At 41.7% G+C, this 27,672-nt stretch overlaps 1 long non-coding RNA gene across 1 annotated transcript; it reads right to left on the reverse strand.

The window, feature by feature from the left end:
- Window positions 1-9,760: 9,760 nt before the first annotated feature.
- Window positions 9,761-10,578, reverse strand: LOC131899819 (uncharacterized). The gene is made up of 2 exons (XR_009376130.1): window positions 10,473-10,578; window positions 9,761-10,029 (listed from the first exon to the last, which is right to left on the reverse strand). It is a non-coding gene; the product is annotated as an uncharacterized LOC131899819 (long non-coding RNA).
- Window positions 10,579-27,672: the final 17,094 nt, after the last annotated feature.

Raw genomic sequence — 27,672 nt, forward strand, 5'->3', positions numbered from 1 at the left:
AAAGGAAACCTAGTCTAACACTAGAAAACAGCTCCCTTAAGCCCTCATCCTTCAACTTGGCTTTAATATCTTTTAGTATGTGGGTCTGCTATAGTGGGTCTACTTGGTGACTTGAGCAATCTTTTGAAGCTCTGAAGCTCTTTGGCCAAAGGTGCTAAAGAATTTCTTTTATTATTACCACTCTAAGAGGTATTACTTAATATTAGGCACATGTTTGAGGCAGGTACCCTGTTCTGTGGAAGAAAACAAAGCTTCACCTCTGAATGCAAACAAAAACATTGTTTGACTTTGGTTTGAAGTTACGAAATTTTAGGGGAGAAAGAGAGAAGTCTAATGTGTGTAGGAAACAATCTTTCCACATCAGTTTGTTTTCCATGCCACCACTAAGAATTACTGGACAGGAGAGAGGATTTAGACCAAATAAAACCACAGTGAGAGGGCATACCTAAGAAAATAAGAGGGCTCAGCAGGTTTGAAGGCTACTGATGTTGTGTCTCCAAGCTGAGCTGCGGAAGGAGGGTAAGCAATGCCTTGCCTGATTCAGCTGAAGTTCATTGTGCTTGTAGGATCACTATGGGCTATCCATCTTGTGGCCTTTGATGCTGTATCCCACTGCCTAGCCGGAAGGCAGGGAAATAAACACCTCTATTCATCAAGTGAGGGCCCAACAGATCATAACTCTGTTCCTATTTCTCAGAGACAGTAAATTAGTATTATAAGTCATGGTAAGAATATTTATGAAAATCCTTTTCCAACTCAAAATTCTTTGATTCTGCCATAAACTTCCAGAGAGCTGCTTCTAGAGGAACCTATTTAATATTCTATCCATTCTTGCCTCTGGTTTTCTGTCAAATGATTCTATCCGCTCCTTTGACCATGGCCTGAGTAGGAGGAGAGAGTTGTTCTTTGTGTCCCTTTGCAAATTCTCTGCAATGATGAATTCTAATTGCTTAGCAGCTGTGTACCTGTCAAACATGGGGCTGGGAAAGCACTGGGGATTGGCACCAAAGAATGGGCATATGGAGAGAGGCATGCCAGTGAAAGTAAGGTTGCTGCCTCCACCTCTTTGCTACCTGTTCCCTCCAGGTTCCAGGCAACTTTCCCAGACACCCCGATGCACTTGAAACCATACAAAAAGCATGGCTGGATTTGGGTTTTCCTGGCCTGCAGAAAAGACAGGAGGAGAGAGAGTTCACCATCTGCTTCTCCTGTGTTAGCCCACCAGACTTGGGGTTAGTTTTACTTCTGTCAGTACCTGGGAATTTCACAGACTCAAGAGGAAGACCTCAAATATATTACTGCCTTGGAAGTGAGCTAGTAGTTGGAGGAGGTAACAAGGAGATGGGCAAATATTCTTAGTGTTCCATGGACTGTAGAGGAAAATCTTTGAAAATTATTTATGGATGGACTTGAGAGCAGCATTCTTCCTCTGGGCTGGAAGTGCTCATGATGGAAAATAGACTCTAATAATGTTTGTGGCATTCAAGAATTACTTTGCAGGCAATCTCCATGACAAGCCTGCTGGTGGGATCTGATGGCAATTCTAGAGGGAGGGCAGAAAAATAGGGCTGTTGAAAGAAATTGGGGCTCAGAAAATGGAAGAAGACAGGCCAGATGACAGGATGATTGATGCAGCATGTGGAGCTGCAGAGGGACTCCCAGGAGAGGATTCCATTAACCAGGCAGGGAGAGGCAGCCAGCAGCGGCCTGAAATCAAGGAGCAGTCAAGGGGCCATCATTCCCAGGTTGGCCACCAGCACCCAGGAAAGAGCTCATTGGAAGTAATTGCAAGGAAGACAGAACCATCAGGCTGCTGTCGGAATGGCCTATACAACAAACCAGTTTGCTTTGCATAGGATTAAGTGTTCATTTCCAACTTCAGATATAAAATAGAAGGCATTTTTGGAAACATGGAATACTATCCAGAACCAAAATATATCCCCAAACCTGATTACTGGTGATAACCACTGTTAATACTTACAGCCGTAGATTTTCCACTGTAAGCCACACATGCACATTCCTGCTTTGACTATTGTGAACGATTCTGCTCTAAGTACAGGAGTGAAGATGTCTCTTTGGCATGCTGAGTTTAGTTCCTTCAGATATTTATCCAGAAATGGGATTAGTGGATCAAGGAATCAACACTAGTCTTATTTTCAGCATGTGGAGGAACCTCTCGACTGGTTCCCCTAATGGCAGTATCAATTTACTTTCTCACCAAAAACATACAAGAACTTCCTTTCTCTACCCTCTGGGCTGGTGGACAGTTCTTGATGATGTTCCAAACAAAATCAAATATGTTATTTCCTGCCACCACCCGTCCTCCTCTAACTAGGCTTTTGCCACCATTAGGTGAGTTAAGCAAACAAACAAACAAACAAAAAATAGTCACTCAACATTTTGAAAATGCCTCTGAGGGGGCATTGGTGTCCCATTGAGAACAAGTGCTCGGTCCATTGACCTTTCTTCTCTGTGGTGATATTTTATTTGTGCTGAAATGTGATGATATTTTATTTGTGCTTTGATAAATAAAGCTTGCTTGGAAAATCAGAGGAAAAAGAAAGCCATTATAAGTAAACAAAGAAGCCGGGCAGTGGTGGCACATGCCTTTAATCCCAACACTTGGAAGGCAGAGACAGGGTTTCCTTTTAAATAGAAAGAAAAAGGGAAATGATGGGTAATGTCGCTCTGTATGCTGTGAATGTATTGCTTTGATTGGTTGATAAATAAAGTGCTGATTGGCCAGTAGCAAGGCAGAAACTATAGGTGGGATAAGCAAACAAGGAGAATTCTGGGAAGAGGAAGGCTGAGTCAGGAGACATCAGCCTGCCATCCAGGGAGCCGCATGTAATGGCACACAGGTAAAGCCATGGAACACGTGGCAACATATAGATGAACAGAAATGGGCTGAGTTCAAGTGTAAGAGCTAGTCAATAATAAGCCTGAGCAAATGGCCAAGCAGTTATAATTAATATTAAGCCTCTGTGTGATTATTTTATAAAAGGCTGTGAGACTGTGGGTGAGAGATTTGTCCTAACCATGGGCCAGGTGGGACACAGAAAAACTTCCGACTACACTTCTCCATGACTAGGCAAGACCTATTCTCACCTCCTGATTGTTGTCCTCACTAGTGTTCTTTCTGCTGGAAAGTTCTCCCTCCAGTCCACTGAATAGCTCTTTCCCTTCCAGGGCTTAGCTTTCTGTGCAAGGAACTCTACTGTAGAGAGCCCTTCCCTAACTTTCTAGCTAAAACAGTGTTCTAGGCTAGTCGAACTCTGGCTTTGGATACTTATTTTTTTCTCATCATAATCTGATTCTTCCAACCTACTCTTACCTTAGATATCTATTTTCTTGTCCAGCTTTTGCTCAGCTGATCCAGTAGATGCTAGTGACTCTTCAGAAATCACTAAAAGAAGGACTTTTTATTATGTACTCCACCAACGCTGTGTCCCACCAAGATCAGAACAATGATGTGTTGTGTTTCACCTCAGTAATGGAAAGGTAATAGTTGTTTTCTCCTTTCGGAGGCCTTTCATATTATGAGCAGGTACCAGCAGCCAGCCTGTTACTTGTCCACACCATGCTTATATTTAGCTTTGCCTTTTGTTCCTATCAATGGTAAGTATTTATAAATCAGGAATCAAACTCCCCATAAAATGATGTTGCTGTACTATTTTGAAATGTTTCCTCTCTTTAGAGGAAAAGATCTGTTCTGTTTTTTACTTTAAAAATACATTTTTCATGTAATATATTTTGATCACATTATTCCTCCTCTGGCAATTCCTTCAAGATCCTCCTCATCTCCCTACTCATCCAACTTTATGTTCTTTCTCTGTCAAAAAAAAGAAAAAAAAACAAAGTGAAAATCAAAACAAACAAACAAACAAAAACCCCAATAGGACAAAAATTAAAAAAAAAACCAGAAAGCACAGAAAAACTATGGAGTTTGTTTTGTGTTGACCAAATAGTCCTGGGCATGGGTCTGCCCTGAAGTGTGGTTGATACTCCCAGTGTTAGTCCATTGAAGAAAAGTGTTTTTTCCCTTGTCTAGAAGGTATCAATTGCAAATAGTTTCTTGGTTAGGGGTCAGAATTCGTGTTCACTTCCTCTTCTTAGTACTGGGCTTTTGTGTGCCTTGAAATTGTGGCAGTCTAGTGCATGCTGTCACAGTCTCAGTGAGTTTATGTACATCAGCCCTGTTGTATCTGAAAGACACTGCTTCCTTAGAGTCACCCAGCACCTCTGGCTCTTCCAATCTTTCCACCTTAGAGGAAGGCAGAGGAAAGAGAGGGCATGGAATACTTGTGACATGAAAGTAGAAAGGGAGACCATTTGAAAAGAAAAGAACACAGAGAAGGGCAATGGGGGACAAAAATGAATTAGTAAGAAGTATTTTCACTCATATGCATACACACACACACACACACACACACACACAGACACACACACTTGTGAAAACGCCATAACAAAACTCATTGTTTAGATGATGACTTAAAATTTTAATTAAAAAGAAAGGAAGAAAGGAAGGCTAAATATACCTGTGCTCTTGATTACCTCTTTCATTCACTTAATAGTTCAATGAACCAAACAAGCACAACTGTCTTCTCTCCCATATGTGAGAAGGGGATGTCACTGAAGTGAGAAGATTGTATCTCTGTGATTGGGTAGTGGTGAAGCAAGGGGTGGGGGTTACGAGAGTGGGAGGAGGTAGATTAGCCAGAGTGTGCATGCAAATTACATGTAGTGGATCAAGACAAACACAATCTAACATTTGACGGAAGGAGCAATGGGGAGAGGAAATGAGAAAGATAAAAATCAGATGTTGAATCAAGCCAAGAATAGAACAAATAAAAGAGAGCAATTTACAGCAAGTCCCACATATTCAGTGAGTCACCTTGCTCAATTTCTCTTTTCAGGTCTCCAATTAAATGTCATCCCAATAGCTGGATCACCCCTGAACATCCTAAATCAAGTCAGACTTTCCCACTGTCACGCCACATTCCCCATAGCACGCCTGTTCTCTACAGCAGCACTACCCCCACCATTGTATACCAACATACTTTCTGTTTATCATTCTGTCTCTACCCATCCCAATTTACCACTGGGATGTCAGAACAGTACTCTCTACCTAAGGTTTCCCTAGTAAGTAACATTAATAGTAACTTATTATTTTATCAGACATACTCCTTTTTTTTCTTTCTCTATCACTCTATAATGCATTAAAAACTGCAGAAAGACTTGAACCTTGAGTCCTGTGAACATCACCTGCTTTTGGTCATAAAAGCTCTGAGGGTTGATTAGAGACCAGACCAAATTTTTCTTAGTACCTACTTCCTGCTCTGTTAGGAAAACATAGAAATAACTGGGCAGTTTATCAGTGAAAGCAGATTTCACCTCTGATTCCAGGATGATGGTAGCACTCAGGCTGTCCTAAAACTAAATGTCCGAAACTAAATAAAACTAACTAAATAAGAGATACCCCATTTACTGGACAACTATTATATATCATGACTATGCTGTCTCCTCATAACCACTGTAAGTAATGTTCTGATCCTCATTCTGTAGGAATAAATGAGGCTCCAGCAGGTTACTTCATCACCTAGTATCACAGAGACAGTGAGTCAAAGAGTTCATCATTTTTCTATTCCTCCTTGTCCATGTTGTAAGTCTCAGGGTAAATAATAGGCAGTCCTACTCTCAAGTCCTCTGCAAGCCTGTGTATACAGTAGGGAGTGATATCAAACCTGTATGAAGATGATACTATGGTCTACCCTACAGAAATGTCAGCAGACTTTATATAAACCCCACCTTGGTCAGTGGCATCAATGGACTAAGAAAGAAGTGTCCTGCTTGAAATGTCTAACTTTGTCTTTTTATAATGAGGAAATAATGAGTCTGGAGGTGCTGATTTCTCTGCATGAATACTTTCTGAACAGCTCTTGGCTTTGTGCTCTTCCCAAATTCTTCCATGAGATGGGTGCAAGTTGATTTTAAATGTGACTTTCTGTTATATCTTACTGTTATTGTGTATGTATAGCTTATGCCACCTTAGTGTTAAGGCTTCTAAAAGACATGGAGTAAGTCATAGCCATCTTGTGCCCCCCAAGTAAACTTTGGCTTTGAAACCAGGCTAATCATACCTTTACTCCATAATACAGCTGCATAGACAGAGTTCCAGGTGGTACATGACCTGCAACAGACACTGGATTTTGGTTCTTTCAATGCAAAATATCAGCCTTTCTCTGGCTTTGATTTTTTTTCCGGTATCCACACATCCAATTGTCTTTTCATTCTTTTATACAATAATTCCCATCCCCTTGAGGATCAGATTTCTTCTTTTTTAAATTTCTTTTACCAAGAGCCCTATAATCTGAGCTCAATGTATACACAGATATATTCCTTAGCAGACTCCTGCTCCTGAATCAGGAAGGCCCTCCACAAAGGCTGAGACCTCTAGTGGAGACAGTAAGTCTATTTCCTTAGTACTTTATGCCTCTTGGTACAACAGTGTCCCTGTGAATCAGCAGATATTACAAAAAATGCTCATTTTACAGATGAATGTACAGTCTTGAGGAATGTCAATGCTTTTCCCAAAGTCCATAGCATAAGTTAAGTAGCAGATCTGGGATTCAAACCTGGGCTTTTTAATGCCTAGTTCAGAAGATGCTCCTTCTGGAACATGTTGGAGGAACGAAAGATCTTGGGGACAAAATTGCTTCTACACCCAAATCCAGCTTGCCCCACGCACTGCCTGACATGAATGGATCAGTGGGGAAAAGTGTTATACCTTTCATTAGATCATTTGGGGCCAGGGCCCAATTTGCTAACTATAACTGTGTAGAGGTGCATTGATGTTCTCACCACAGATCTTACCAGAGATGAACCTTACTGGACAAGACTGTGAGCCTTTGCAGTGACATCCACTGAATGCCAAAATAAGTCTTTCAGAGACACCCCTTCCCTTATATTCTGGATTTCCTTTTCTTCATCTGAAAATTGTGGAATTCATTCATTCTTTTTGGCAGCATGTGCTAAATTCAACCTGTGGTGATCTAAGAAAGTGTCAGTCCCGCCCCAGCTGATTGCTTCAACTTGTCTTGATACAGCCTCAGAATCCTTCCCCTCATTTTTTTGAATACCTGAATGTGCAGAGAGCTGTCTTATGTTCGGAGACTGGAAGACTTCATATTCTTTAGTTGGATTATTAGACAAGGTGATAAATAGATTCAATGTAACACCTGTGAAAATCACAATAGCCTTTTTTTTAAAAAAAAAAAAAGATGGAAAGACTTGAACTAAAACTAACATGAAATTTCTAGGAAGCCTGAATAGCAAAAAGAACAAATAAATGAGGAAATAGCATCCTTGTGAACACTGGAGAATCCAAACTTCAAAAGAGTGTGCTAATCAAATAAGTATGGGCATGCCTTTAACTCTAGCACTTAGGAGGCAGAGGCAGGTGGACCTCTGAGTTTAAGGCTATCCTGGTCTTCAGAGTGAGTTCTAGGACAGCCAGAGCCATATAAAGAGACCTTGTCTCAAAAAAAGAGGAGGAGGCAAAGGAGGAGGAGGAGGAGGAGGAGGAGGAGGAGGAGGAGGAGGAGGAGGAGGAAGGAAGGAAGGAAGGGAGAGAGAAAGAAAGAAAGAAAGAAAGAAAGAAAGAAAGAAAGAAAGAAAGAAAGAAAGAAAGAAAGAAAGAAAGAAAGAAAGAAAGGGAGAGAAAGAAAGAAAGGAAGGAAGGAAGAAAGAAAGAAAGAAAGAAAGAAAGAAAGAAAGAAAGAAAGAAAGAAAGAGGGAAGAAAGGGGCTGGCTTAAGCATAGACAAGTAAATCAATGGAATACAATGGAAAGTTCAGAATTAAACCCATGCTATATACCTGTCATCAGTTGGTTTTTTTTAATAGAGTGTCAAGACTCTTCCATGGGGGAAAAAGAAGTTTATACAACCAATGGTGAAATGTCATTCCCAAATTACTAATGTGACTAGAGAGTGTTTGTCTGTTTGTTAAAGAAAAGAACAGGTACTTGTGAGGATGTGGAGAAACTGTAACACTTGTAATATTACTGTTGAGAATGTACACGTAAATCAGGTTGTTATTTCCTCAGAATGTTAAACAGATCTGCTATAGTCCCACTAATCCACGGTGAGGTATATATCCCAAGGCACTGAAAACAGATACTCTACACATGTTCACAAGGGCTGTAATCACACTAAGCAGAAGTTGAAAGCTTATTAGATAGCCACCGATTGTTGAACAGATAAAATGTATTGTACCCATATAATGGACAGGCAGTACAAAAAAATGAAGAAATGACATGTTAGATCATGGATGAACCTTAAACATTATCCTAAGTAAATGAAGGCAGGTACCCATGGGTCACACATTATGTTATTATATTTAAATGTACTATCCAAATTGTGTAGCTCTATGGTATGGAAAACATACCAGTGTTTCCCAGGGCCTGGAGGCAGGTATGGGCCTGGAGGCAGGTATGGAAGGAGGACACAGGTCATTTGCTGCATATAAGTTCCCCATTTAGGATGCTGAATAGGATATTTGAGGGCTTGGTATAAGTGATGATTGTACATAACTCTGAATATATGAAATGATACTAAACTGAGCAGTTTAAAATAGTTCTATGTTACATGAATTTAAAAATCACCAAGTAAGCCGGGCGGTGGTGGCGCACGCCTTTAATCCCAGCACTCGGGAGGCAGAGCCAGGCGGATCTCTGTGAGTTCGAGGCCAGCCTGGGCTACCAAGTGAGTTCCAGGAAAGGCGCAAAGCTACACAGAGAAACCCTGTCTCGAAAAACTGAAAAAAAAAAAAAAAATCACCAAGTAGACCTTTTGCACAGCACCAAGGACTCGAGTAGTGTATAGCAGGACCACACACTTCTCTGGATTTTCATACTTGTTTAATGGACTTGGAAAATTATTTTATGACCTGAGTTTTCTGCCAGGAGGTATCTTTGATCAAGGACAGAACTTAATCGCTACTGCTCCATGCACAGGAATGACAATGCAGAATTATCCAGACAGGAATCTGCTCCCCTCAAAGTGAATACAGCAGCCTGTGAGTAGCAGAGCAAAAACTCCATCCCATTCTTGCATGAACAACTTCCAGGGTCTGCAGATGCCCCTGACAGAAAAGTCACCTTGCTACTCACTTTGAAGTTTATGGGCCTGAAGATATCCTCCCCTTACACCTTGGAACCAGAGTCCAGAACATTCTGTCCTAAATCACAAGGTCTCAGATGAGCCTTTTTATGTCAGTAGAATCACAGGTTTGCAAATGATCATAATGTGTTGAAGATGAGAAATCAGATCTTGGCTTCGGTGAAGGATAATGTTTATTACATCCTAAAGAGCACTCAAGGAGATGGCAGCTAATACAGAAGTTGTATGAACATGTGCACCATTAAAAATTGTAATTAAGCTGACTCCCTGAGCATCAATAATGAAACCCAGTGCAGTTGTTTGCTGGAGAGCAAGGTTGCAGTGGCACATATCAAGAGATCTGTGGTATCATTTGCAATGGCAGGCAAAGCACTAGTGTTGACCATGACCTTCGGAGCAGGAGGGACCATGTGGCCCAGAGACAGTGGAATTCACTTGTTTCTGCCTATGAGTTACAGTATTCACAATAGCAGGTAAAAGCCATGATAGGAAACCCTCAGGAAGTTACTGAAAAGGAAAGCAAATATACTTGGAGATCCCCAAAACAATTTCCTAAGAGTACACAAGCAAATAGCAATGTTTACTGTAAGCTGACTTTAATGGAGGGTTTGCACACTCCAACAGTCCACTGAGATCTCTATAAGAATTACCTTTTGAAGCCTCCCAGCCCTGTGAGTTAACTGCTGATATCAGTCTGCATTTACAGATGGGGGAACTTGGACTCCTCAAGGGTAAGTTGTCTGCCTACGTTATTCAGCTCACTGCTGATTCCAAGACAGGTAAGTAGGGACTTTCCTCAAGATCTTCCTAGAGGAGGAGTTGGGAGAAATGTAGGAAATCCCCCTTTTCTGAAAAAAAAAAATGAATGTTTAATCTTCATCACACCCTTAGTGAGGTGAGCACTAACACCACCCCTTGGTTGGAGACACTCTTGAGTCTATCAATGGCTGCTGTCCTGGGGGAGGGCTTCTCTTTAGATCTGAAAGTCTTCTGGCCTTAGAAATAGAATTTTCGAGGTTTTTCGAGGTTGGAACAATGACTCAGTGGTTAGGGATATTTTCTGCTCTTACAGAGAACCTGGGTTTGGTTCTCAGCACCTACAAAGTAGCTTACAAAAGCCTGTAACTCGAGTTCTGGAGATCTGACACCTTCTGGCCTCTGAGAGCTCCTGCACACATGTGATACAAGTGAAACTCACAAAGGCATGTGCATATTCATAAAAATAATAAATGTTCAACTTGTCAAGTCCTTTTGGGAATCCATAGACTTCCCCAGACTGGCTTCCACTGACCTTTCCTGGTGTCAAGTTCTGGGGTTTGAGCATGTTGCATCTAGTGCTTGGGGTCTGTTGGCATGTCTGAAGTCTAACACAGCTGTTCTCCGAGCCTGTACTGGAGGTAACCAAGTGAGTGGAGAGTACGTTCTTTCTGCTATTGTGTTGCAACAAACGTTGATACTGTGGGGTACAAACAAACAGCTTTTAGAAGATTCTTGTCGCTGAGAGGCCAGGGCTGACTAGAGAGAGAGAAGTTCTGAAACTGGAGATGAGGAACACAAAGGGTTTAAATGGATCATTCATGGGAATCACCATGTTCGTTTGTTCATTCCTTCTCCTTTTTAGCTACTCAAATAGTCACGTGAAATGCTCTAGCTCTCCTGCTTCCTGTGGTATGGTTGGGCAGTGAATGGGAAAGGGGACCATATCTCTAGTTACCTAATAGGCGGCAGCAGCTAAGGTCATTGAACAGCCCAATATTCCTTATTCTCATAGGCTGGGGCAAGATCTGATCCACCCCTCATAGCCCTGTGCAGCAGATGTTACCACACACCTGCATTTACTCTGCCCCAGCTTTCCTATGAAGGCTTTTGAGACCCAGAGAAGTCAAGTGACCTACCCAAAGCCACAGACCTAAGTGAACAGTAGAGACAGGGTTACAAATACATCCTGCATCTTCAGAGCCAATGCTCAGAAACATGCTCTCCTCTCCGGGGAATGCAGGCTAGAACCAGGTACCTTGCTGCCACTTTGTTATTACCCTTACCCCCTTGGAGATAGTTTTGAGAGTCAGAGTCCAAGATACTGCTCTGAGTGGGGTCAGTGGACAGGACCCAGTGATCCTGAGAGACTAAGTCTGATGTGAGTGAAAGCCGCTGGGGTGGGGATTGGGTGAGTGAGGAGTGCTTAGACAGTTTAAGCTGAAAATTGCCAGCTTCATAACTGCATCAGTAAGTGGAACTGGGGAGAAGAGGAAGGGTGAATTAGATACAATTGTTATTCATCTTCCCTATTTTTTTTTCCACTTTTGCCCTAAGAGGGCAATTAAGGAAACAAATGGTTTGTGGAGATTAGCTGACTGGGAGCTTTGCATATTAATATAACGACACTTGGCTATACCAGGCTGACTTTCTATTTAAGGTAGCTTTGTCCTTTCAGGCTGAAGAGTTGATTTCAGAGAATAAGGTCCATGCAGTATAAAAACAAAATAAAACCAGTCTGTCCTCCATCACTACCTCTCCTGTGGTCCCCACAAGAGAAAGAAGAATGTGGGTAGAAAACAACGTGAATGGGCTCCACTTCTGCTGCGATTCTCAGAATTCCCTGAGGCCCAGACCAGGGTCGGGCTCCATCCCTGCCCAGGATCACCTGCAACTGCATTTAGCCCACATCTGCTGAGCCTTACGCTTACCAGACCCTGATGATAGGCAAGGTCCACACTGGCTCTTTTTGCTCATGGAGTGTCTCACTTAGGAGAGGGCAATGACGCATGGTTGAGGCTATGCTTTCTGGACTATCAGGGAGTTTAAGACTGGATAAGAAAGATAACTTAAAAGACTGACTAAGAATTAGACATTCTCAATGGACCCATTTCTTTTCTAAAGAGCAGCAGGTCATAGTGTCAGTGTGTAGAGAGCTATGGGGTACCCAGCCATGGTGTCGATGTGTGGAAAGCTCTGTGGTACCCACTGTGATCCCATAAGAAGCCTAAACATTCTGACACTGCTGTCTTTATGGACTATCTAGGATCTGTAGCTTGGCCAGTGAACAAAATCTAAAAATAGAAACTGAATTTTGCATCAAACTCATTACCCCTCTACTGGCAATCCTTTTCAGGGGGCAGTTTGGAAATTGTCTACAGGCATGAGTCTTTTAGTCAAACTGACCTGATCTACAATCATATTTGTACCATTGCTAACTAAGGCTGGATGACTTTGATAAGTTGCTTGACCTCTCTGAGCTTCTGTTGGCTCTGTTTCCTTAGATCTAAAAATGGGTATATAACAGTAAGGCTTTAGGGAGGATTTGGTGAGATCCTGCTTTTAGAACAAACGTCGAAAAGTGAAGTACTCATTTTTTTATACAAATTCTGTTGTATCCAGGCTGGCCATGAACTGTCTTTGTAGCTGAGGATGGCCTTGAATTTCTGTTCCTCCTACTTCTAGCTTCCAGGTGTTAGGATTATAGACATGCACCACCACACTCAGTTCATGTGACACTGAGGATTGAGTCCAGGGCTTTGCGCATGCTAGGTAGTCAGTCGACCAACTAAACTATACCCCCAGCCCTGAAGTACTTTTAAGACACAGATTATATTTGCTTAAACTTCCATTCCTCCTCCAGAAGACAGCTCTAAATTTTTGAGGTGGAATTTTACAAATGTATGTCACCTTTGATCCCGGCATTTCCTCATCCATGAATTCCTGGGATTCATAATATGACCAGTTGGCACAAAACAAAAAGCAAAACCTCTGACATAAAATCCCCACCCTTTATTTCTAGCTCATACTTCAGATAGCAACAAGGGAAGCAAAAGTTCCCAGAGCGTCACTGTGTCTAAAACCTTACTGAGGGTTTGAGAGAGTTGTAGAAAAGTACACAGTTACAATTGAGACTGTCACTCCAAGTCCCTTGGCAGCTCTCCTGTGTCACTCACGGTATGCAGTGCCCCCTCTGTCTCACCAAGGAATCGGGTTTTCTAGCTTTCTGGTACGGAGCAGACTCACCCTCTCTAGCCCCTAACCCCCAACCTTGGCTCTATTTTGAGCTAAGCCAGGGTCTGACTGCAGTATGTACCTGACCTACTACAATTACTTTGTTACATTGTAGGCAAGTTGTCATCCACCTCACTGACTTTACAAAGGGGAAGGTGATCTGTCTTTTTACTGATACACATGAAGCGCTTTGCACACGATCTTATCCACACACACACACACACACACCACACAGTTACAACCACGCTATTGTTAGTGTAAGTGTTTTGATGTTCTGGACTGACTTTAGCACACATCAGTGAAGGTGTTACAGCTATTTTAGTACAAGTGTCAAAGAAAGTCACCTCTAGAAGAGCCCTTCAAGATTTAGTGTTTCTCAAAGCATGTTTCTTGGAGCCCTGGTCTCTCCGTCTGTCTGTAATGCAGACAAGAAACAAAGGATCTTTGCTCAATCACATAATGGCATGCTGCATGTAGCCCACTCTTGGGAACATGAAATTCACATAAGACCATCAAAGGTTCTGAGAAGGCCTGCAAAAACATAATTATCTAATGGGTTAGCCTTGTGATTTCCAATCGTATTTCCCCACAAAATTCTTAGTGTTCACTAAACAAATGTTGCAATTAATATGCCATGACATTGACTTTGGACTATATTAACCTAGATCTAAGCCATCATTTCATAAATTATTAAAGAGACATGGATATGGACCAAAGACCTCCTGCTAACAAGTGCTTTCTGAGTTAAAAGCAGCAAGCAGAATGGAGACTTTGAAGAGTGTCAGAGCTTTGAAGATACCCAATGGTCTTCTTGTGCTATTCATCAACCCCAGTTCATATGGCCTAATGGCTTTTGCTCAAAAGGAGTAAATAAGAAGTCTATTCTGCTTTCTATTGCTCCCACATGATCATTTTTACTTTTCTGGTTTCTGTGATTACTCCAGGTTACGTACTCACATCTGATGATTTGGAGCTGGGAATCATAGATGAGAGAGAACATGTTGCATTTGTCTTTTTGAGTCTGGGTTGCATTACTTGATATAATATTTATACTTCTATCCATTTACCTGCAAATTTCATGATTTCATTTAAAGGGAAGGGAGAAATGATGCAATTATATTTTAATTTAAAAAATTAAAAATTTCCCCACACTTCTAATTACCTGTAAATAAAATAAGCATTAAAGCAAGAAAGTTAGATAGATGATAGATAGACAGACAGATAGAAATAGATAGAGATAGATGATTAGATAGATAGATAGAGATAGATGATTAGATAGATAGACAGACAGACAGACAGATAGATAGGTGGATAGAATTGGGAAGTCAATTCTGTACTCTCTACTTCTCTATCTCTTTCAGTACATACTAATCAGGTTTTAAATCTCACTATCAGACTAAAATTTCTCTTAGCAATGTCATCAGTTAACCTGATGTCTTAAAAATCCAAGGGTGTAGAAGAGAAGGGATTGGGGATGAGAACAGAAAGGATTGAGATGGCCGAGTGGAGGGAGAGACGGAGAGGGGGAGCAATGAAAGAGAGATCTTGGTAGAGGGAACCATTAGGGGGTTAAGGAGAAACCTGGTGCTAGGGAAATCCCCAGGAATCCACAGGGATGACAACAGCTAAGACTCCTAGCAATAGTGGAGAGGGTGCCTGAACTAGCCTTCTCCTATAATTAGATTAGTGACTACCCTAATTGTCATCATAGAACTTACATCCCGTAACTGATGGAAGCAGATGCAGTGATCCACAACCAAGCACTGGGCTGAGCTCCTAGACTTCAGTTGAAGAGAGGGAGGAGGGATCACAGGAGCAAGTGGGGTCAAGATCATGATGGGGAAAACCACAGAGACAGCTGACCCGAGCTGGTGGGGGCTCATGGACTCCGGTCTGTAGCTGGGGAACATGCATGGGACTGAACTAGGCCCTCGGAATGTGGGTGACAGTTATGTGGCTAGATCTGTTTAGGGAGCCCCAGGCAGTGGAACACAGGGGGGAGGGGCTTGGTCCTGCCTCAATTTAGTATGCCAGACTTTGTTGACTTACCAAGGGAGGCCTTACCCTCTCTGATGGGGGGTGGGACGGGGAGAGATGGAGGGTGGGAGAAGGGAAGGGGAGGGAGAGGGAACTGGGAGTGATATGTAAAATGAAAAAGAAACTTTTAAAAAAATTAATGAATAAATAAATAAATAAATAAATAAGGGTTACATCTCCGTCCTCAGCTTACATGATCTAATGACAGTATGCAGCATAATTGATTATTGCCTTTTGAGGAAATATTTTCATTTCCTCATTTCGTATAATATGGAGATTTTCTAGATTTCCTCCATGCCCTGGCCAGGATTTATTGCTGCTGCTCTTTATTGATGCTATTTGTCTAGTGTCTTTTCTGAACAAACTGTGTAAAGACTTTGTTCTTTATCTTGGAGCCACTGAAGTCTAATTTTGGTAGTCAGCTTGTAGATGGACAGAGATTTCCTTAAATATCTCAAAATGCAAGTCTCTCAGTCTTAGTTGATGTGCTACATATCCATGTTGGGGAATTCCTTCAATATTCGATCAAGGACTTGTCCCCTGTGCCTTGGCTTTCACTTCCTGTTTCCTAAAGGTTCAAAGTGAGGCAGAGATAAGGGAGGATGGGAGTGAGAGTGGGGTTGAGTGGGTGAGGACTTCCTAAGTCTCTGAACATCCTCTTACATGTGCCCAGTCATGTGTCCCTATGTACATGGGTTCTGTATTCCCACATGTCTGTTGAGTCACTTCAAGGTCTCAAGTGGACATTTGTTGTCTGGTTAGTCCACTGTATGCCTTGAACTTTATATATTGCCTCAGGAAGCTGTTTGGTCGATCATTCACTACTGGTGACTGTTTTTGTCAAATGCTTATGGGAACAAGACTCTGAGCCAATGTGCTACTGTCTTTCTTCGTGGCTACTGCCATAAGCTCCTGTTTTCCCTTGACTTCATTCTTGTTCTCCTAGAATTTATTCAAAGAGAAGATCTTTTTTAAAAAGCCATTCAATTAACATTGTACTACTGGTTAAACATCTAGCACCTTTCTTTCTGAGAAAATCCACCTTCTCTCCTATGGAAACCCAGGTTCTACATGATGTGGCCCCTGCCTGCCCATTGACCACAATTCATGTTTCCCCCGTGTTGGATCCTAAATTAATAATCTTACGATTTCCTCTATGATGACTACCTCGTGCCAGGGTTCTCAGATTTTTGCCACTGGTAGCATTAGAAGTTCCACATCTCTCACTGTTGGATGAGGTGTGTCACTGCAGGTGGGTGGGCTTTGAGACTTCAAAAGCCTATACCATTCCCAGTTAGCTCTCTTTCTTTCTCTCTCTGCCTCATGCTTGTAGATCAGATGTAAGCTCTCAGCTACTGCTTCCATGCCATGCCTGCCTGCCTGCTACCATGCTCCCTGCCATGATGGCCATCGACTCACCCTCTGAAACTATAATCAAACCCTCAACAAACTCTTTCTTTTATAAGTTAAAAAAGTCCCCGCATCTCAGCTATCCATCAGTTCCAGGCAGACCAGTACAATTGACCACCCTACTCCACACACACACACTGTGACCTCTATTTACAATATTGTTCTCTTCATTTTTCCTACATTTGGTTCATTTTTCACTTAATCTAAGTTTATACATTATTTTTTGAGAGTAGAGTATCCCTATTTTATTCTCCTATGATTCTCCACTTGCTACTTTTGTATAATCTATGCTAATTTGTAAATTTTAAATTTATTTCATTGCATGCCTTCTCTAATATGCTGTAAAGTTTGGGGAATCTTTCTTTATTCATGTGTTACTAGCACCCACATAATACATGAGTTATACCAGAAGCTCAGTTACATACTTATTGAATGAATAAATGAAATAATGCATGCTAAACTGCCATAGGTTAATCCTCCACTTGTAAAAACCTCCAAGAATTCACCAAATACTGGGGCTAACTGCCCATGGCACAATCTTGAACAAGAATTGGGCTAACCCATACAGTGCTACTCTGTAAATTATAGCCTTATGCAGGTCCAGATTACATAACGAGAAGCTATAGACCTGATTTGGAGGAGAAAGTTGCATGCAAAGTCTGAGTAAAGGTAACAAGAAAGAGCCCTAGTGACCCATGGGAGGGAGTATCTGTATCTGGTGAAAACTGGGGTTCCTTTGTAAATATTTTTTTTTTTTTTACAAAAGCTGAAAAGCTGAATGTAGCAACACACATCTGTACTTCAAGTCTCAGAAGGTAGAGGCAGGATTAAGAGTTCAAAGCTGTCTTTGGCTACATAGTTAAGTTTGACACCATCCTGTGCTAATGAGATCCTGTCTCAAAAAACCAAAATAAAAATTAAAAAATAAAATAACATTCACCAAACACATACATATGCACACTGAAGAAGAGAAATAAAGGGCAACTGGGCCTAGTTATATATATTCATGGCATCAAGAGAACGTATTCTGGAATTGCATAGGTTTCCATTCTAGCTCTGCCTTTCATTGTCTGTGTGATCCTTTGAGTAGAGTTTCCACTTTCTCATCTGTAACAGTGACAGGTTCACTGGGTCATTCTCTTATTACACAGCAAATTTTTAGTCATTACTACTATTGGTACATAATATAATTTATTTTATATAAGTAGGAAAGATTTGGTGAAAGGAAGCCTAACAAGAGTGAAAAAGATGAGGAGGAGAAAGAGAAGAGTTCAAGGGTCAAATATGGTCAAAATACATGACACAGTTGAAATAAATTATCTTTATGAAAGCTAACATTAGCTACAATGAATTCATGCTAACTGCACATTAAAATATATTATACAAAATGTTAAATTTGTTAGATGAACTCAAAATGGGTTTCAAACATAGTTTTAAGAGTGCAAACCCTATCCTGGCATCCAGCTTTGTGTTTACATCTTGAGTTTTTAATCAAAAGAGGAAATTGGAAAGATTCCCAGCTAGTACAGTTGGCCAGGTCCCACACCAGCCTGGTGATGGTGTATGGTGATGAGCAAGGTGATTCACTTGTCCCAATAGAGGCCTCATCCCATGAAACAGGGGTGGGGTGGGGTGTTGAATAAGATGTAAGTATAGTCCCCTAGAGTTGTGCTTCTGCTAAATACTGTAGAAGTCACTGGCTACAGGCCTGTCCTCAAGAAGAAGGCCAGGAGGGCTATGATAATTGATCTCTCTGTGGGCAACCAGGCATCCAAAGCAGGTCTTTGCCAGAGGAAGGTATAGCTCAGAACTCCTAGGTATCCTAGATAGTGTCTAGGTGGACTGAGTGGGCAGCAGGAGCATGTTGGGCCTGGAAGAGGCCAAGACTAAGGACTAGAGAGACTCAGTATGGAACTGAAGCAGTTCTAGGTGTTTCCACTTCGTTTCCGACCATGGAAGACATCTGAACCTAGGGAAAGCAGCTTAAATCAATAGCCATGGAAACTACCTTTAAAGGGGAAGAAAGCCATTGACTTAGGTTATATTCAGGTTATGTATGTCGGCAGGTAGAAGTTGGCTATGCAGTACTGAAGTTAACAGCATTAGTACCAATGGGGAAAGAGTAGTGACAGTTGCTGAACCCCATATGCTTGTGGGCCCTGTACTAAGTGCCTATGTAAGCCACCTTGCTTCACTATTCTAACAACTCTGTCAAATAGGGTGGAACTGAGATAAAAATATCTCATAGTTAGCTTTAGCTGTCAACTTGATACAGCTCAGAGTTATCTGAGGGAACCTCAATTGGAGGTTGTATGGATCAGACTGGCCTATGGGTACATCTGTGGGAGCATTTTTTTGATTACTAATTACTATAGGAGGCTCTGCCCATGGTGGGCAGTAGTACAACACTAAGTAGGTGGGCCTGGGATGTATGAAAAAAAAGCTAGGTAAACAAGACAGATGAAGTAAGCCAGTAAGAGGTATTCTGTAGTTAAAGTTTTCCTGCCTGGCCCACAGTCAGGACAAATCTCTCTCACCTGCCAGTCCCACAGCCGCTCAGATCCAACCAAGTAAACACAGAGACATATTGATTACAAACTGTATGGCTGTGGCAGGCTTCTTGCTAACTGTTCTTACAGCTTAAATTAATCCATTTCCATTAATCTATACCTTGCCACATGGCTCATGGCTTACCGGCATCTTCACATGCTGTTTGTCATCGTGGCGGCTGGCAGTGTCTCTCTGACTCAGCCTTCCACTTCCCAGAATTCTCCTCCTTGTCCCGCCTATACTTCCTGCCTAGCCACTGGCCAATCAGTGATTTATTTATTGACCAATCAGCAACACACTTGACAAACAGGCCATCCCACAGCAGTATTCCTCCATGGTTTCTGATTTGATTCCTATATCCAGATTCCTACCTGAAGTTCCTGCCCTGACTACCCTCAATGACAGATCATGACTAAGATGAATGAACCCTTTCTTCCCTAACTTGTTTTTGGTCAGTGTTTTATCACAGCATCAGAAAACAAACTAGAACAAAGGAGGTGAAGTAGCTTTTGTCAAACAATGAAACCTACATTCAAACTGATGTGCTGTGGAATAATCCTTCTGTACACTGTGAAAATGTGTTGCTTTCATTGTTAATAAAAAGCTGATTGGCCAATATCTAGGCAGGATTTTGAGGGTAGATAGAATGCTGGGAAGAAAAGGGGCAGAGGCTTGGGAGTAGTGAGAGATGCAGAGAGAAGCAAGATGAATTGCCATGTTAAAAGAAGGTACCACCGTGTGACAGAGGGTAGATAAGATATATGGGTTAGTTTAAAATGTAGGCGTTAGCTAGTATCAAGCCTGAGCTGTTGGCTGATCATTTCTAATTAATAAGTCTCTGAGTGGTTATTTGGAAGCAGTTGTGAGAACACAGAGAAGCTCTGCTTACACTGTTATCTTTATGACACGAGGCTCTCTAACTGAAAAGCAAGCATGTGGCTTGGCCTTCCGAAGCCTGGAACTTTTTAGACATTTTCAGGTAAAATACCCAGAGACCCTGGTCATCCCTCCACAGTTTCAGGTCTGAGCCAAAGAAGCCCAGTTTAAAAGATCCATTTGGCTTTCTCATTTACCTCACAAAACATACTCACTATAGCACTGTATAAACTTGAAGTAGGGCTTAACACAGCACCTGGTATGCAATACTGCCAGCTGAAGTTATTCTTATTAGCTTTCTTGAGCCTGCTTCACTTGGATAAATGGAGTTCACAGAGCCAACTTCACAGGCCTTTTGAAAAAGAAAAAAAATAGTAAATATGGAGGACCTTGCACACTGGGAAGTTTAGTAGAACATATTGTGCTACTATCATTAATGAATGTATTTGTTCCTACAAGCATTTGTCCTTAATGCTTATTATGGGCTAAGGCAGACAGAAAGGTGAGAAGACTGGGGCTTTGCTATTCTACATTGACAGTCTCCTTGGTGATCTTCATAACTTTTCCTTTGTGTACCAGAGGATGGATATTTTCACTACCATGTCACAGATAAGGTTAAGTAATTTGTCTCAAATCATGTAGTAAGGCAGAATTCATAATAGGTTATGGTTTGAATCTAAAATGTCCCCAGTCTTATGTTTTAAAGTGCTGTTTTCAAGGCTGTAGAGCTTGTGGGAGGTATTGCCTGGTCGGCAGAAGAGGGTTACTAGTGGCAGGTCTTTGAAAGGTACTGGCTTCCTGGTTTGCCATCATGTAAACAAGGTTCTGCCTCACTTTCTTCTCATAGATGATAGACTTCTTGCCTACTTCCATGTTTTCTCTGCCATGATGAACCAAAGTCCCTCTGAAAACACTAGCCAAAACAAGCCTTTCCTCCCATAAGTTCTTTCTGGTAGGCATTTTGGCCATCAAAAAAAAAGTAAAATCTATAGTTTCTGTGTGATCATGTATGCCATATTTAATATGTTAATGGCCCATGAAGTATTTAGACCATTGTCGATTTGCTCCATGGCCAGTAAGGCTAAGCCTCTGTGGATCAAAGGATCTGTCAAAGACTTGTGTTGGGTATCTGGGGACTCCAGACATTTGAGCTCAAGAGTATTGAAAACTAAGAAGTTTTTATTTGTATTTTAAAGCAAGCAAAACGTGAGGTGGCATTTATAGTTTGCTTAAGTAAACACAAGTATAGTGAGAGAATAACCTGGTGTTATGACTCAAGTTTAGTCATGTGAAAAGAGCCAAGAATATTTTTAGGCCCTTGTCTTTCTTACAGGGCATTTTTTTATGTTTTTGTTTTTAAGTCTATTTATCATAGTTTATGTAATTTTTTCATAAGGAACTTTGTGGGAAGAACATTCTCTACTCTGTCTCACTCATAGTTTGTGTCTTTTTGTTTGTTTGTTTGTTTGTTTTGAGACAGGGTTTCTTTGTGTAGCTGTGTGTGTCCTGGATCTCTCTCTGTAGACCAGGCTGGCCTCAAACTCACAGAGATCTGCCTGCCTCTGCCTCCTGAGTGCTGGGACTAAAGGTGTACGTCACTACCGCCTGGCCCATTACATCATTTTTTTTTATATAAGCTCCCATAGACCCTAGTATACTGGCCTATAAGTTACTGCATGTGGAAAAAGAGACTTTGTAGATGTGATTACATTAAGGATGTGGAAGTAGGGGAATCATTCTGAGAGTCCCAGACAGGAACAGTAGAGAAGACAACACCATCATGAAGTGATCATAGGTTGGAGGGCATGGTCTCCAGCTAAGTAATTCTGGGCACCATCAAATCAGAAAGTACCAAGTAATGGATTTGCTTATAGACCCTGCCATCCAATGATCTGATTTTTGACTTTTAAAGCCCAGAAATGTGAAAGAATATTTTTTTCTCATTTTAAGCCAAGAAAACTGTGATAATTTGTTATAACAGCCACAGGAAATGCATAGCCTCCATGCCTAACTTTCCTCAATTGGAAAACAGCACTAATGATAAAGACCACTTCATAGGCTTGTTGTGAGTTAATTAGTATATGTAAAGGCCTTTCAAACAGTGCCTTTCATATTATAATCCCCTTTTAAGTATTAGCTATTGTTGTCACAGCCATTACTGTTATCGTTACCAACATATTCAGTATATGCCAGCCTGTGCGCTTAAGTCTTTTGATACATTTCTTCATGTAAGTAGCTGGGCTAAAGCTCAAGTTTCCCGGATGTTTTTACATTTAATCACGGTTATAATTGTCACATAATTATCACAAGAGAAATTTGTTTACAGCCTCCACAGCTCCTACAGTCTACATCCTGCAGTGTACCTGCTAACCTAAAAGCCAAGATCCTTGGGAATGAAGCCTTCATTTGGAGGGTAGGTATTCCTTGGAGAGGCAGTCCAGGCTCGGTGTAGCTCTGACTTCTTTACTAGAAACAAAAAAGTGGAATGCCATTCTGTTCCCTCCTAGAATGCAAATATTATCTCCTCTTATTAGGAGGACCAAAAGACACCATTACCTTTCTTATTTCTACTCTGGGCACCCAACATATATAAGCATCCAGAAATATTGGTTGGATTACTGAATGCCCTAGGAAGGATGGAAAATGAAATATCATTTCCTAAGCAGAGATGTTGAGCCCCACAGAGGCTCTATCTATTATCTATTATGGTATCTATCTATTATGGCATCAGCAGGAAAGAGATGGCATACCCAAAGGAGTAATTTAAAGGGAGTGCATAGAAATGTTTGTTGGTTGGGTAAAGGAAATGGAATTAATAAAGGAATGGTAAAAATTCCTGGAGCTAGCTAGTGCAGGAAGCTCTTTGCTACTCATCACCTGAATGAGAGATGGGAAGGTGTAGATATGAGATCTATTGAAAGAGTAACTGTGGAAGAGTGGTGACTACAGCAGGTGGAGTGACTTTGAGTAAAGGAATCTGGTCACTGGCAAGTGATGGCCCAGTCCATAAGAGAGCCAGGCAAATCAAGACCCCCAGCATCTCAGTAATCTTTCTGGCTGGAAAACAGAGTATTACGGAGCCCAGGTGACGGAGTCCTAACATAGGTTAGCCTCTCAGACATGTAGTGAGGAGGAGGAGTGTGGAAAGTGAACCTGGAGGGACACATGGAGCACATTCAGCCTGATGAGTGTCCCAAGGCCATCTGGAAGGATCAGGGGTAAGTTAAAAACTAGGACTTTCCATGAATCGGGGCTCGTTCTGAGAGCCCTGATCCTCTAGCCTCCTAGATTAGGGACACATGCAGCACCGCAGCAGCGGCTTGCTACCCGCTCCTCATTCTTGGAACTTCTGACTGTTTTCTTTCTTCCCTTGTCAGTGGGTGTGAAAAGTAAAATCTCTCTAACATTGTTTAATTCTTTTAATTAATTTTTTGTGCCACTTCATTTTTAATTATACTTCCCACAGGCCATAAATGAGTTAATATGGGAGATAAATGAATAAAATCTCTGTGGTATTCCTGCAGGCTATACTTATCCACTTATGCAAAATTAGAGCCAAACTCTATAGAGTCTTCTGAAAGTTAGGGTTGACTATAAATTAGAATTAGAAATCATTTTCCCCCCTTGGGAGACAGAATTTAATTGCCTGGAGAAAAGTTGGCAAGAGGCAGAAAGATCCTAATTGTCGGTCTCAGACATTAGCAGCAGCAGATCCTGGCTTGGCAGGGTTGGAAAGATGGAGGTCATTTGGCCTTGTGACCTTCAGGTGGCCACTCACCAGTGTTTCATATTTGTGAAACATAGATTAGGAAGGTTTCCTCATGAAAGCTTGGCCTCTGGAGAAAGCCAGATCTGAACTGTTTTCCATATCTAGCACTCCATGGCTATGTGGCCTTGTCTGAGTCATTTAATCACTCTGAGCCTCAGTTTACCCTCAGAAAAAAAGTGCAGGGGTGGTATAATTACCTTTTGGAGCTGCTGTAAGGGCAAAATTGGGTGATTCTGGGAAGCCTCAGTGTTCTACTTGGCAAAATGTGAGCACTTTATAAGTGATGCCATAGGGATGCACCGGCAAGAAACTGGCCTTAAGAACTCGTCTCCCCCATTTCTGTGAGTCCCCTGCTAACATGTGCTGTGTCTTATTTGCTGGCCCTGTACCCCAACTTTTAGAGCCACTTCCAGCTTCCTGATGCTTTGGTTTTTCCTCCTCTGTGTGCTTTTCTTCCCTGGTTGTTCTTTTGGGGTCTCAGAGCCTTTCATAGTTCACCTTAGACCAGTCAGTTACACACAGTGGACATATTATTGCACATAGTTTTAGAGGTTGAGAAATCCAAAATACAGGTATTGACAAATTTATTATCAGCTAAAAACTTACTTTCTACTTCATAAATGAGCCTTCTTCTGTGTCTGTAAGTGACAAGAAGGCCAAGAGAGCACCCTCAGATCTCTTTTTTTGTAAAGATACAAATGCCATTAAAGACCCAATTCCTCTGGAAGGCTCTACCTCTTTTTTATTAAAATATATTACATAATTTCCCTCCATTTCCTTTTCTTTCTTCAACTTCTCCCACATTCCTCCCACTCCTCCTCTTCTTTAAATGTTATAGTTATAGATACATGCATGCATGTATAAATGCAACCTGATGAGTCTGTTTATCATTACTGGTATGCACATGATTTTAGGGCTGACCACTTGGTATTGGATAATCAATTAGGAGTCTTCTCTATGGGGAAAGACTAATTCTCCTTCTTTCAACGTTCCTTAGTTGCCTGTAATTCTTTGAGTAGAGATGGGGCCTGTGAGATTTCCCCCTTCTGTGTTAACATGTCTGATGGTATTGTCTTTGTTCAGGTCTTGTTTAGGCAAGATCTTACCTCTTAATAATGCATCATGGATTCGATTTCAACATACAAACTTAGAAGAACCATAATACCCAGCTTCTATGTCCTCAGAAACCGGAGAACAGATGATACTGTTCATACAGCAGCTATGGAGTCCAACTTAGACTCCTATACAAACAAGAAGGAAGTTTTACTGAAAATCGCTGAGACCAGTTGTCAGTCAAACACGGCTTTGAGTCCTAGGTGTGTCACCTACTGGCTGGAGGACCGTATGGAAATCATTTAACACCATCCTGACTCTATCTGTAAAATGGGTAAATAACAATGGCATTCTGCCTCACATGGCTATTGTGAGGACTAAATAAAGCACCATTTGGAGATGCTTGAAGACAGGCTTGCTTGTGCTTTATCAACCTTTGGTTCTACTTAGCTGAGCAACTCAAAGACACCAGATAGTCTGGCTGCAAATCCTGCTGTGAGAATTAATTTTTGTGTCAACTTGACTAGATTACAGGATGCACAAATATTTTCTTAGATCTCTGTCTCTCTGTTTCTCTCTGTGTCTCTATCTCTCTCTGTCTTCTCCCTCGTGTGTGTGTGTGTGTGTGTGTGTGTGTGTGTGTGTGTGTGTGTGTGAAGGTGTTTGGTGAGGGAGCAACATTCAATTCCGAAATCTTAGTAAAGTGGATTGCTCTTCCTGTGAGTAGGCTTCATCCAATCCACTGTTAGCTGGTCACATAGATTTAGAAACCCACAACACGATTTTCCAATACCTTAAAAAAAAAAAAAAAAAAAAAAAAAAAAAAAAAAAAAAAAAAAACCTGGGAAAGGGAAATGGGTTTAAAAATGCATTTATTCATAGTTTGACCAAACCAAGGAAGGAAAGACTCCTGTTTATTTCTCAACCTTCTTCACAGTGGTATTATAAAGGTGAAAGAAAAGCCAGGAAATAAGCTTATGTTAATTTAACAGACGTAGGCTGTCTGAACTGCATGCAGTCTCTTCCTGGAAGGCAAGGTCTTCCTCTGGCACCAGGCTTCAGCCTTTCTCCTTTCCCAGCATAAAATTCTTGTGGAAATCTCAGTTCTTTGGGGGGGGGGGTGATCCATTATTTCAGTAGTCTGAAGCTAAAAGGACAAAAATTTAAAAGAAATAAAGAAGGAAACTGGCGCCAGTCCCTTGAGCTTCTTGAGAGACTGTGTCGCCCCGGGTACCCGTGTTCCGGAATAAAGCCTCTTGCTGTTTGCATCTGAAAAAAAAAAAAAAAAAAGAAGGAAAACAATCCAATAAAAAATGGGCTGAGGAGAATGGCTAAGATCAAAAACACTGAAGACACCTTATGCTGGAGAGGATGTGGAGCTAGGGGAACTCTCCTCCACTGCTGGTGGGAATGCAAGCTTGTACAACCACTTTGGAAATCAATATGGCAATTTCTTAGAAAATTGGGAATCCATCTCCCCCAAGATCCAGCTATACCACTCTTGGGCATATACCCAAGGAATGCTCAACCACACCACAAGAGCACTTGTTCAGCTATGTTCATATCAGCGTTGTTTGTAATAGCCAGAACATGGAAACAACCTAGATGCCCTTCAACTGAAGAATGGATAAACAAAATGTGGTACATATACACAATGGAATACTACTCAGCAGAGAAAAACAATGACATCATGAGGTTTGCAGACAAATGGATGGATCTAGAAAAAATCATCCTGAGTGAGGTATCCCAGACTCAGAAAGACAAACATGGTATGTACTCACTCATAACAGGATACTAGATGTGGAACAAAGATGGCTGGACTGCTACTCACATCACCAGGCAGGCTACCTGGAAAACAGGACCCCAAGAAAGACACAGGGATCGCCCAACGACAGAGAAATGGAATGAGATCTACATGAACAGCCTGGACATGAGTGGGGGTAGTGAAGGGCGAGGGTCGAGGGAAAGAGAGCTTGGGTGAGTGGGAGATCCCAGCTGGATCAACAACAGAGAGGGAGAACAAGGAATAGGAGACCATGGTAAATGAAGACCACATGAGAATAGGAAGAAACAAAGTGCTAGAGAGGCCCACAGAAATCCACAAAGATACCCCCACAACAGACTGCTGGCAATGGTCGAGAGACAGTCCGAACTGACCTACTCTGGTGATGGGATGGCCAAACACCCTAATTGTCGTGCTAGAAACCTCATCCAACTACTGAGGGATCTGGATGCAGAGATCCATGACTAGGCCCCAGGTGGATCTCTGGGAGTCCAATTAGCGAGAATGAGGAGGGTTTATATGAGCGAGAATTGTTGAGACCAAGGTCGGATAAAGCACAGAGACAAATAGCCAAACAAACGGAAACACATGAAATATGAACCAATGGCTGAGGGGTCACCAACTGGATCAGGCCCTCTGAGTGGGTGAGACAGTTGATTGGCCTGATCTGTTTGGGAGGCATCCAGGCAGTGGGACCGGGTCCTGTGCTCATTGCATGAGTTGGCTGTTTGAAACCTGGGGCCTATGCAGGGTCCCTTGGCTCGGCCTGGGAGGAGGGGACTGGACCTACCTGGACTGAGTCCACCAGGTTGATCTCAGTCTGTGGGGAAGGCTTTGCCCTGGAGGAGATTGGAATGGGGGGGCGGGCTGGGGGGAAGGTGAGGGGGGCGGGAGGGGGGAGAACAAGGGAATCTGTGGCTGATATGTAGAACTGAATTGTATTGCAAAATAAAAATTTAAAAAAAAATGGGCTGAGGAGATAGACAAAGAGTTCTTAATCTAGATTTCTATGTGACAATATTT

Source organism: Peromyscus eremicus, chromosome X (genome assembly GCF_949786415.1).
Source record: "Peromyscus eremicus chromosome X, PerEre_H2_v1, whole genome shotgun sequence".
NCBI classification, from domain to species: Eukaryota; Metazoa; Chordata; class Mammalia; order Rodentia; family Cricetidae; genus Peromyscus; species Peromyscus eremicus.